Genomic DNA, 12,995 nt, shown 5'->3' with positions numbered 1-12,995 from the left:
GATGAGTCCGACCTACACTGCGCCAGCCAACGGTTTTACAATAGACCCCATATTTGAGGAGGGAGCTCCATCTAAAAAAGATGTGTCTGAACATACAAAAATGCTTATAACTTAAAAACTGTTCAACATAGGAGCGTCATATTTTTTAGTTGTTTAGCTCTGATGAAGGGCTATCCATCGGACTCAGCAATGAGCCCCCCTCACTCAAAACAATAAATCTGCTCTGGTGAGTTCTGAGTTCTGGTGCATTGGTGCTTTACGTACGTGCGGGGGTCATATATGCTACCGCTATGCAGTATCTACTGTCATTTGTAGATATTGGCAGTGAGATTTAGAAAACTGCACAAGGAGTGCCACCTTACCTAGGGCGCCAAATTAGCTAGGGCCGGCCCTGATAAATATGATTATAATTTACCATGTGTGGCTCGTTTTGATCTCTCCAAAACAATGTTCTAACATAAATGGTCAGTTTGTTTAGCACACATCCAGGAGGTCTATCCCGGGGTTCTTAAAAAGAAAAGTTAGGGTCGAAATTCTTTTCTAACAGCTTTACTAAAACATAATCTTTCAGCTGAGCCCAATCAGATTAATTCCTAGGAGGACAGCGCGACTCAAAGAAGCACTGGGCTGTCGGCAGAGATAAGGAGCCTTCAGGTTTAGTTCCTGATCGGCCATCTCTACGTCTGGTGCTATGCTGATCAGATTTGGCCATGAACAGGGTCTGTGACGGCTAGGTAATCAGGAACCAGAGTCTGCCTCAGGAGAGCTGCCCTCATTTTGATAATGGCATTAAACGACAGAGACCACTCCTACACTGGATAAATGGATATTCAGGAGCTGTCCTTTGCTTTTCAATGACCATCTGAGTTTTATTGTTTTTATGCCTGCGTGCACACAAGGAGACACACGTTGGTGTCCCTTGGTGCGTGGGTGTGCATGTCTGCGGCCAGTGGATCATTGCTGCAGTGAATAGGCTCAAACGGCATTAGAGAATTGATTACCGGTCCCAGAGCGCTGATAGACTTTAGGCGGCATGTTGAGCCTCTCTAATCAATGGCCTGTGTGTGCCTGGAAATGTTGCATCTTATTGAGAAAGGGCAGATCTACTGGCTTCCCTGATTGCCAAGTATCTCTGGTAATACATCGTAATTGGTTGAAAAATGGTGCTGGCAAGCATCAAGTTGGCTGTTTTTAAGTTCTGGCATGAAGCGCTTGTTTGATTTGTATCTGTACGTGCAATGGAACAGGCTTTACTGCAACGCTGGCATCTGTTTTTCCTCTTCATTATTTAAATACCGCATGAAGAAGTGAAAATGCTTCTTTAATTAAGTTCCTCATCACTATTTTCCCCTCCACTTATTGCAGAACATCATGTTCAAATATTTCTCTGGAAAAAAAAAACATTTTTTCAAGCATCACACAAATATTTAATTAAATGGCTGCAATTTCAATTAACCAAGTCCCATCTCTACCCACAATATTACTCAAGTCTGGACTCTAATAAGCTCACACCGTTCGTTCTGTCCTCATCTTCTTGTGCCTAATTGCCTGGCATTATGGCCGGGACACAATAACCGGGGATTACACTTTGACCCCGAGAGACGTAGTGCTCCTTTTTTTATTAATGAGATATAACCTAATATCTCATTATCACCGCATAATATGCAGCCGGTGAAAGAGCAAAAGCTTCCCAGCACACGTCGAAGGAGATATTGAGTTGGGTTTTTGCACTGGCAAATAAATTGCCCTTCAAAACTAATAACTGCCTCCAGTGGGTTTTTTTGTGTTCTTTTTACATCAAACAGCCTGGTTTGAAGACAGATTCAAGGGATAGTTTAGGTATTTTGAAATAGAGTTGCATTGAAAAGGCAAAAAAAAAAATCTTACCTGATTAATTGAATAATTAAATCCTTGAAACATCTTAGTCCAGATCCCATCAAAATGTTATAATTCTTTTTTAATTGAGAATATTCAAAGAGCTGTCTGCTACAGGTAAGATATTGTTTGCAATAATTTCCATTTATGAAGATCTGAACCGTCACTTTAATGGTTATTTTAACTTAAGCACAAGAAATTATATGAAAAATAGGAATTAAACTGGAATCTGTATTTTATATTCAGTTCAGCAGGTCATGGATGAAATGAGTTTATACACGAATTAAAACAATTTGTTGTATTGATTTTAACAACATCTGGAATGGCATTTCTTAAAAAAATGCCCCTATTTCAGGCAATCTGCATTTTATCGTTAGCTGAAAAGTTTTGTCTTTAGCTTCTGTTTTTTTCTGCTTTCATTGTGTAAAAAGTGTTTATTTTTTGGTTTATTTTTCAGTTTGCAAAAGTCAATGTGGTGGTCTGCTTGTCAGAAATCCCATCTTCAGCTGAACGTGATTGTCTCTGTGACAATGTGCTTTTTTTCTTTCAGGCTGCAGCAAACTGCAGAATGGTTTAACCCCCCCTCCATATTCCCTTTAGAAATAATGAACAAATTGCCGCCTTACCGATGTGTTCAGTATTATCTCATCTAAAAAAAGTCTCACCTGGGGATGAAACAACAACCAATTTTACAAGTTGTGACTCACAAAAGAAACAAACTTTTATCTATGAGCTGAAAATACAGCTTTATTTTTCCTCACCTCCCGTTGAGTCCAAAAATATTCAGCTGTGTTTTGTGTCACCTTTTTTTTATTTTTCCTTCTGACAAATAGTTTAGGTTTTGTTTTTCTTCCTAATCTTTCAACCGTTGTCGCTTTTAGCCTTCTTCAACTGCGTAGACGGGATAATATTTGCAGCCTTCAGTTTTACAAGTGATTAAGGAGAAAGCTCTACGGGGAATCTGGGTGTTAATTGTAAGATTAGCAAATATCTAATACATAACAGGGGTGCTCGATTAAAAGAACAATTAGAGGCAGGCTTATAAATTAAATATATTGTGTTTTCATTTCGGGGTCGATAATGTTTTTGAGCAGTAAATACAAAATGTTGCTTCTTGTTAATCAATTTGTCAGACTTGAGTGAAATTAACATTAGAACTTGTTAGCCGTAAGTAATCAAAAATTAAACTTAAAATTAAACATTTTAATATTTAAAAATAGCAGATGGAGTCATCAGAACAAAACTTACTGTAGCTTGATATTTTGTGCTCGTGTTGAAAACAGGAACCAGAGTGATTATTGTTTGAAACACCACCTGTGCATTGAACATTTTGAAAACAACCTCATAGCCCTGAGCTAACCTGACTGTTTTTAGTGTAGCGTCACATACAGGCCTGGTGTTATTCTGTTCACTCCATGCTGTCGGAGAAAAACATTCTTACTCCTATAATATTGCATTTTTTGTTAGCAAATACTTGCCCAACACAACCTAAGTAAAAATATTTAATGAGCAACAACAATTTAATTGACTCATTCACACTGCAGGTTTATTGCTCAATGGGGACCTTCACTCAGGTTATTTTTAGAACATTAGTCATGTGACTATGTCTGCTCGACACTGATGTACGTACAAACTCGTAGCACCTCCATTGATTTCAGTGGAGCTGTGCCGGTTCTTAAACTTAAACAAATTTAGGAAAACAGCATCAAACTCCACCAGGAGAACCACAAAACATTGTGCTACATTACTCGTAACAGTGACTCAGGATACAACCATCATCCCCACATGGAACAAGTAGTTTTTGTCACTTTCACCAAGCTAAGATGCTAGGCTAACAGCTGGATTCCAGCGATGGGATGGGCTGAATTTGACCGGAAAAAAATCATGGACTTAAAGTCTGCTCCAAACATTTAATCGGAGGTAAAGGACCAACATTGGACCACCTGGATCCTATCCCTGCACTTTCTGTTGATAAACAGGTACAGTAAATCTTATTGTTTTTACTGTAGCTTAATGCTAGCTTTACTACTAGCATCTATGCTAGCCTCGCTCATATACAGCGCTCTACTGCAGTTAGTTAAGCATATAGGGATAATATTTTACGTACACAAATTCCTAACATCACCATTAAGTTTCTTTAAATGATGCAAAAGCAGTGGCTCCGTCCGTCCGTCCATTTTCTTCCACTTATCCGGGGTCGGGTCGCGGGGGCAGCAGCCTAAGCAGAGAGACCCAGACTTCCCTCTCCCCAGCCACTTGGGCCAGCTCATCCGGGGGAATCCCAAGGCATTCCCAGGCCAGCTGAGAAACATAGTCCCTCCAGTGTGTCCTGTGTCTTCCTCTGGGCCTCATCCCAGTGGGACGTACCCGGAACACCTCACCAGGGAGGCGTCCAGGAGGCATCCTAACCTGATGCCTGAGCCACCTCAACTGGCTCCTCTCGACATGGAGGAGCAGCGGCTCTACTCTGAGTCCCTCCTGGATGACCGAGCTTCTCACCCTKTCTCTWAGGGAGAGCCCAGCCACCCTGCAGAGGAAACTCATTTTGCCTGCTTGTATCCATGATCTCGTTCTTTCGGTCACTACCCAAAGCTCGTGACCATAGATGAGGGTAGGAACGTAGACCGACCGGCAAACCGAGAGCTTTGCCTTCTGGCTCAGCTCTCGCTTCACCACAACAGACCAGTACAGCGCCCGCATCACTGCAGATGCAGCACCAATCCGCCTGTCGATCTCCTGCTGCATTCTTCCCTCATTTGTGAACAAGACCCCGAGATACTTAAACTCCTCCACTTGGGGCAGAACGTCTTCCCTGAACCGGAGAAGGCACCCTACCCTTTTCTGGCTCAAGACCATGATCTCGGATTTGATGGCACTGAGCCTCATCCTGGCCACTTCACACTCGGCTGTGGCTCCAGGTCTAAAAATACACACACAGACACACCCACAGACAAAAATGCAGCAAGTGAAGCTGTAAGACGTTGGTAAAAACACTAACCTTTTTAACAATTCTACTTGCTTTCCAAGCGTCGAAAACTATGACCCTTGAGTACATCTTTCAAACAAACTTTCCTGTGATTCCTGAAGTCAGATGTGTCGAAATTTGCTCTAGAAATGTCTATCTGTTACAGTATTAACACTGGATCTCCATAGAATCCACTCCGATTGATCATTTACAAGCATGATGGATAATGTTTGCAAATAATTTAAGTGATGTTATGAATGAAGGTCCCCATTTTTACAAAAATACACTTTTTTGTGTGTACGTTCACTTTATACGTTAAATGCATCCTCCTTTAGACTCCAATGTGGACCTCTATAGCCTGATGCAACCCGCAGTTTGCAGGTAACGTTTAACTCGTCTATTTGTTCAGCACATTTGACAAAAACAAAAAATAAACCCTATAACCACTAAAATCTAATGCTACTATTGTTTGTTAACATTTTGTGAAGAAGAAAGTTGCCCTCCATGTCTTCTTCTGAGGTTTTCATGTTGACTTCTTTAATGGTTATTTGTGCAGTGCCCCCACAGGTGAGCGTGGGAACAGGTTGTTTACAGGGTTTGGTTCGGTTGAGAAAGTGCAGTGTGAATGCAAACCGCACTAACAGAAAATGTAAACAAAGCTTGCAGTTTTGGTCCCCAATCGAACCGAGTCTACCGGACTATCAGGTGTGAATACAACCTTAGTATTATTCTGAAAATAGCCTGGGCTGGATTTTAAAAAAAAAAATCAGATTTGTCATGTTCCGATCGTCATAAGAATAGAAAATCGAATTTTGTTCGCATTTGCCTGCAGCATGAACGTAGCCTATGTCTCTCTTGTTTTAATATTAGTTTCCAGCCTTTCTCTGGCCCTGTCTCGTGTCTCTCTTCATGCCCTTTTCAAAGCGGAGAGGCTATTTGGACTGGAGTGTCAATAAGTGAACCTAATTGTCTATGGTAATGAGTAGTAACATGCGTTTGTGGAAAAGGCCAAGTGAGTTTTCAGTGTGTCACCGTCCCACTTGGCATGTCATGCTAAGATCATTGGGAAAGTGGGCGTTTTTGTTTTTCCCCTTCCTCTTGTTATGCCATCCCCCAGTCGGAATGGTAATATCATATGGTTAATGCCACCTTATGAGAGACTTTCATAGCTTTTTGAATGTTAAGCACTTTCTTATTGAATTGGATGTTTGCTAATAAATCACATGGTGCCGGGAGTTGGCATGATTCACTCTCTTCTTCTCTCGGGGTAATTCTACCGCGCAACTCTCAGGGGAAGCAAATTTGCATTCCCTCCATGACTAATTTAGCTGTTTGCTTTCATTGGGCTGGTGTACACATCATATATTTCTCTACCCTTTTCTTTCTCCCTTTCGCTCCCCGTTTCCTTCTCTTTTCGACTTCACCCCTCTCATTATGCTTCTCTTTGAGAACTTGTCAATGTGTTATTTCACAGTCTTTGCATTTTATCTGTGCTGTAAAGAAAACAGGAATGAAGTTGCTCAATTTTGAACATGGGAGAGAAAATTATCCAGGTAGCAAACAAGTGATTTTAGAACTGTGCATCCATAATCCATACAGGCAAGCCTGCGTTGGGGCTAATTTATTCTCTTACCTTTGAATTAATTAGCACGCTATAGGCTTCAGTTGTGCAATGATAGGCTAAAACTTTAAAACAATGAGCTTAAGAAGAATTTAAGTTTCCGAATTATACATGTTCTAATCCCTAAAACCTGCAACCAGCAATCTGATGGTGGTTTATGGTGTCTACCTTTTCTGAAGATTAGCAGTAACCCTATAATTGGGGACCGTCACTCATGACATCACTCATATAATTTACATTGTGTTAATACTGTAACAGAAAAAAAAAACATTCCTGGAGCAAATTTGGACACATCCGACTTCTCAGGAAAGTTCATTTGAAAGACTTGATGGAGGGTCAAGGTCTTTGACAGACTTGGAAAGCGAGCAGAATTGTAAAAAAGTTGGTGTTTTTATTGGTGTATTACAGCTTAGCTTGCTGCATCTATTATCTGTGTGTATTTTATAACTGGAGACACTGCTTCTGCATTGTTTAAAGAAACATAATGGTGATGTTTAGAATTGGTATAATATTGTCAATGTATGTTTATACGACTGTAGATCACTGTGTGATGCTAGCATGAATGCTATGAGTAAAGCTAGCAGTAGACTACAGTAAAAACAATAAGGTTTACTGTCGGGTTGGGCACAATCATATTGTGTGCATTTAATCGTCAGAAAAACATTAATCAATTACTTTTTGGCACTTGAAGATTAATATGATTAATGCCACCAGACAGAGTCCATTCGGTGCTCCTCTCTGCTTCAAATATGATGAATATTTAAAAAAAAGTTCTGTAATTTATTTATCAACACAATTTTAAATTTGATGTATAGCCTGAAGTCTGTAATTTTGACAAAATTTGGAACAGATTTTTCCGAAGAGCAAATCTTTCCCACTAAATTGGTCATGCGACGAGGACATAACGAGTGTCCGGGGACTCCAGGGGATTAATCGCCAAATTAATCACTATCGGCTAAATACCACAATTAATCGTGATTAATTTTTTTGCCAATATTGCCCAACCCTAGTTTACTGTACCTGTTTATCAACAGAAAGTGAAGGGATATAATCCATGTGGTCGAGTGATGGTCTTTTACCTCCAATAAAATGTTTGGAGCAGACGGTAAGTCCTGGTTGGACTTTTTCAGTGAAATTCAGCTCGTCCCATCGCTTGAATCCGGCAGTTAACTTAGCATCTTAGCTTAGGAAAAAGAATCAAAAATACTCCTTTCATAGGATGATGGTTGTATCCTGAAGCCCTGTTACAACCGGCACAGCTCCACTGATACGAGAGTTTGAACACACATTAGTGTCGAGCCTACATAGCCACGTGACTAGTGTTCTAAGAATAGTCTGATTGAAGGTCCCCATTCTGCACAACAGTAGAAAGTCGCTATTAGGCCTGTTTTTTGTGCACTTTATTTTTGATCAGTCCTCTCTCCAGCTTTGAGCTTATTCACTAAATATCAACACGTGGGCTTAATCAAATTTCGAGTTACGTATGTTGCCAAATTTGGCATGCTAACACCTCAAAAACCTTTAGAAAAAACCTTCTCCTCTATTGGTGATGCTCAGTTAATGATTAGATGCCCATTCCTGCTCACTGAGCCAGCTGCTTTCATGTCATAAAGTCAAACAATTTATTCAACTGGAAAAACCTGAGTAAAGATAATTACAGCTAACTTGTTTCACCAAACTGGCTCTAAACCTGTTGGGTCATGAAAACAGGACTATAGGGGGGCTGGCACAATTTTAGGGAACATGATTGCAGGTTGATTATTCACCAAGTCCTAATTAAAGATACATTTGCTTCCAACTCTTATCATTTTTTGTTTGCTAACCTTTGTAAAGATGACAAAGTTGGTGAGATATCCAGTTTTAATTGGTCTCTGCCAAAATTATGTTTCCACCTGACTGAATTGCCTGTCAGTGGGAACGACATCAGAGCTGCTGAACAAACTGGAGGTGAGTTTGGAGGGTTCAGGTCCGGAGGTCCGGAACCAAGCTAATCGGGTAATACAGATTGGAGCAGAGGTACAGTTTCTATGGTTAGCTGACGTTTTATACACCTTGTGCACTGGTTTAAAACAAGAATTATGCTGTTGGCAAGAACTTCCTTGAGCTGTCCAATATGGGATTAGACAGACACTCAGTTTTTCCTCATGTCAAAACCAGAAAACACCTAGTTCTTGACAAGAACCCAAACACCAAAAGAGAGTCTCTACTTTGTTTGTGGCTAAAATGAATGTTACTCATTTCAGTTCTGCTTTGTCTCATAGACCAATCTGTAATCTGTGGGCGTGTTTACTGCCTGACATTCTCAAGCGAAAAATTATAGCCCTTTAAACGATCCACTAATAAATGCAGGACACACACATCGTCACATTAGTTGTCGACCTCTGACCTTGGAGGACATTTAGGGCCCCATTCCCAGCTATGAAGGACATTCGCTGTGTAGTTGAGTACCTCGCAAAGTCATGCATGCAAAATAGTATCCAAGTATGTGTGAGAAGAAAATAAAAAAAGGTGGAAGTTTTTCCTCAGTGGACTGAAGCTCATCCATGTTAATCAGTGTTTTTGGCCCCTTTGCCATTAATGATAATTCAGGTTAGAGGGGATATCAACAGCAGGCCGTTAGCAGCCAGACGCTGCCGCCCCTCCTCTCCATTCGTTTACTCGTATATCTGCTGTAATGAGTGCTGATGCCTTCCTCCCTCGACGGCTCAGAAATTGGAGTCATGATTATGAATTTATATGAGTGTTTAAGAGTAGAGGTTAGCCCAAATGCCACAGTTGTTTTTGGAGAATGGATTTATTAGGCAGGTAGGTTTTTTTTTTCTTTTGCAGTGATTTGTAAATGACTCAAAGCTTGTTGGGGCACATAACAGCTTTCAAGTGGATGATGAGAAGTTACCCTGAAAAGTTGCGTTAATCTTTTCAGAAAAGACAGGAGAAATTATCAGTGACAAATTGCCACATTTAAACTGTGTACATAAGTCATTGTGGTCGTTTTGAGGAAATCTAGTTTTGTCGTTGACTTCATTAGGAAAAAAAAGAATTTCCTGCCACAATCATTAAAGCCTAATTTTGATTTATATTATGAGGAAGATTGGAAATGATCTTCCCATAAGATCAAACATCACTTCGACCAATGCCGAGCCAAGAAGGAAAAGCAAAAATTTACAGCTTGTCGCAGATTTATTCAAAAGTAAGAGCATGACTGTTTCACTAGCCAGCAACCATAAAGGCAGTTATTGCAATCATTTATCATTTCAGCCATCAAATGGAGGCTTTCATCTCACTGTTTCATTATGGCGTTCTACTCACGACAGATAATATCAGCTCCAGGTCCCATATTTTCCCCCCATCAACTTCCCTCGTTTGTTTTTGGGCTTGCTGTCATTTACTGCTGTTCCCGGGCTTCTAAACTACCACTTAACCCACAAAGCTGCGGGTCAGATAGCTGTTCTTGCGTTGAGCGCTGTTGCTTTAATGCTTGGATTACAGAGTTTAAGGTTTGAGCAATGGTTTCATTTTGGCAGAACAGAGAAAATAGATTCAGATTCAAGTGAACACTAAGAAAAGAGAAGTGCAGAGTGTGTGAGAGAGAGATCTGCTGGTGTGCATGCAACAGATAAGAGTAGGAGGCTAGAACATTAAAAAAAACATCTAATTGCAGATTTTCTTACCAGATGTTCAGCTTACAATTTTGGATAAAAAGTTAAAAGCTTGCACATTTTGTATTATATTCAGATTATTTCACTGCAGTATGAGAAAAAAATATAAATATAAAATGGATTCAAAGCAATCTTTTGGCTCTGTTCTTCTAAAACTGCTTCATGTAAGCATAGTTGCACAGAATCAAGACTGAGGTCAGATACCAACAATGCTGGGCTGATGAGGAAATGAACAAATAGGCAGGAATAAGTGGAGGATATGCCGCAGCTGGGACTGATGGGGGAACGAGAACCAGGTGAAGTGAGAACGGCAGGCTGTCTGCTAAAACACTGAAAAAACTATGAGAAAATAATAAACACAAGCATACAAAAACCTAACAATAAAAAACTAAACTAGCAAAAACAAAACACAGACCAGGACAAAAAAAACCAAACATTTCCTTGCCAAGAACTTTTAATCACAGCAAAACTCTAAGTCTAGCCTTGTGCATTTTAACAATAATTAATCACCATTTTGTCATCCTTAGTTGTGCTATCTTTGCAGCACAGACTCTTTTGTTGGACAAAACAACGACTCCTCTCTCAACAAATTAGCTCAGGTGGCAAGAACTTAAACAGTACACAAAAATTAACCAAAGTGTACAATCATCAGGAGTCAGCAGTTCTGTTTTGTTTTCCTAAACACTTTTCTTAAACTATTGTTTTTAAAAAAACAAACACAGTATATGCTAAAAATGAACATGCACAGATTGAATTATTCTGGGCTTTTGCATGCATCTTGCATCAGAAACAAACTTATTTTACACAGTTGCAGTATTGTACAAAGTACCTCAAAGTGAAACTTGAGTAAAAGTAAAAGTATCTTACCATAAAATTACTTAGGTAAAAGATAAAGTCTCCTCTAAGAATATTACTTGTGTAAAAGTCAAAGTTTCTGACATAAACTGTACTTAAGTATTAAAAGTAAAAGTATTGAGTAAAAATAAGCTGTTAGATTTTCCAAAAGTACATTTATTGTGAGGTGATCTCCCAAAAAACATTTTTCTTAAGGCCAAAATGACTATAATGTCATATTCAAATGTTAATGTTAAAAACTTTAGGATGCACTAGTTTACCTGTTTCAACTATGCTAGGCTACATGTCTGTTTCCTGCTGGAGTATGTCGTAATTTTTGTCATGTGCAATACAGTGTCAGAACGGTATATATTTATACTTCTCATCCCAAAACAATTAAATTCACTCTACTCAGGAGATACAATTTTTCTTTATAGTTTTTTTGTAACAATAACAAGAAACAAGTCAAAATGAAATAGGAGACAATATTACCGGTATTGGCCAATGTTGGTCATGTTTTGAATATCAGTATTGGCCCAATAAGTAAAACTGGGCCGGTATTACCATTCAGTATTGGTTTTCCTCTTGTTGTCATTTGCGTTTCTGTTTCTGGAGGGGAAATGGTTGATTGAGTGTTATCTATTTGATCATGATAGTTTTAGTGACGCTGTGCAGCCAGGAATAACTGAAGCAGAGAGCCATGTCAGCGGTCTGGTTGTTTTTTTATAGTATCAAAAAAACACAAGTGTATTTGTGCGTGTATATATTTTTATTTTATTTTATTTTTGTGTTTGTGTTATATTGGTAAATATCTGTTATCGGCCATAACAGGAATATTAATATCAGATATAAGTATTACCTGAAATTTTCATATCCGCGCATCTTTTGTAACGACTTTCTACTTTACAGATAACTGTGTGAAAATGTAAGGGGTAGAAGTAAAAAGTTAGCTGAAAAATAATTACTCAAGTAAAGTACAGATAACCTAAATTTTTTAATGACAGTAGCAAAGTATTTGTACTTAGTTACTTTACAACTCTGCACAGATTCTTTCCGTCGACTCGGCTCCATGTGGGTGGAGCCGGTCACTCAGGTTGAAGATTAGCCGTAGAAATGAGCTTCCAGCTCCAATGGGTTTCTTGACCAGCCTCTTGAGTAGAGCCACTGCTCCACCATGTCAGGAGAACTGATCTGAACCAAATGTTGCTTCCTCCACATCTTCAAGATGTTTCATCCATGTGCTTCTAGAACAACATTCATCAGATACGAAATGGTTGAGAAATGTTGTGTCTTAGTTTCAGAACATTTTGGTTGTTTGCTTGAAAAGCTAAAGGTGGCACAGGACTGGGAAATCTGGGTGTTTTGTGTCCTGATGCATCTCAGTAATCCAGGTAGAAAAATCAAAGAGAAAAAAAATGAAGTCCTCTGGACGGGTTCTTCTTTAATGAAACGTCTCATCTCTTCTCTGACAAACTTATTGAGTCTGAGGAGTTTCAGGTGAACTCAGCCTTATAAGCACTGCCTCCACATGGTGGACAAACAGGTTAGTCACATGCAAAAAAGGGCCATCAGCCAACAGTAGGATGTTAGGGCCTTGATTAGCTGAATTGGTCATAGAGGGTCATTTGCCCCATCACCTGACTATAGTTGGAGCCCTGATTCACACCTTTTGCTCACAGGGGGCGGAGTCATACTTGCAATAACAGCATTGTAGGAGGAGGACAACTGGACACGAAGGCCTCCACCTCTGTTTAATGGTGGACGGTTTTTCTTCACAAAGATGAGTTCCTTTACTCCTCTCTCAAACCAACATTCCTCTCTATCAAGGATGAGAATATCTTCATCCCTGAAAGAGTGACTGCTGGCCTGTAGATGAGTGTAAACTGCAGAGTCCTGGCCTGTAGATGAGTGTAAACTGCAGAGTCCTGACCTGTAGATGAATGTAGACTGCAGAGTCCTGACCTGTAGATGAATGTAGACTGTAGAGTCCTGACCTGTAGATGAATGTAGACTGCAGAGTCCTGACCTAATGATGTTGCTC

The 12,995-nt window shown here is 39.7% G+C and overlaps 1 protein-coding gene across 2 annotated transcripts in view; it reads left to right on the top strand.

The window, feature by feature from the left end:
- The window catches only part of ksr2 (kinase suppressor of ras 2), a 127,760-nt gene that overhangs the window by 36,060 nt on the left and 78,705 nt on the right, over positions 1-12,995 (top strand). The window lies entirely within an intron of this gene.

Source organism: Austrofundulus limnaeus, unplaced genomic scaffold (assembly GCF_001266775.1).
Source record: "Austrofundulus limnaeus strain Quisiro unplaced genomic scaffold, Austrofundulus_limnaeus-1.0 Scaffold77, whole genome shotgun sequence".
NCBI lineage: Eukaryota > Metazoa > Chordata > Actinopteri > Cyprinodontiformes > Rivulidae > Austrofundulus > Austrofundulus limnaeus.
Note: the sequence above shows the minus strand (reverse complement) of the source record. Positions and strands in the feature narration are given on the sequence as shown.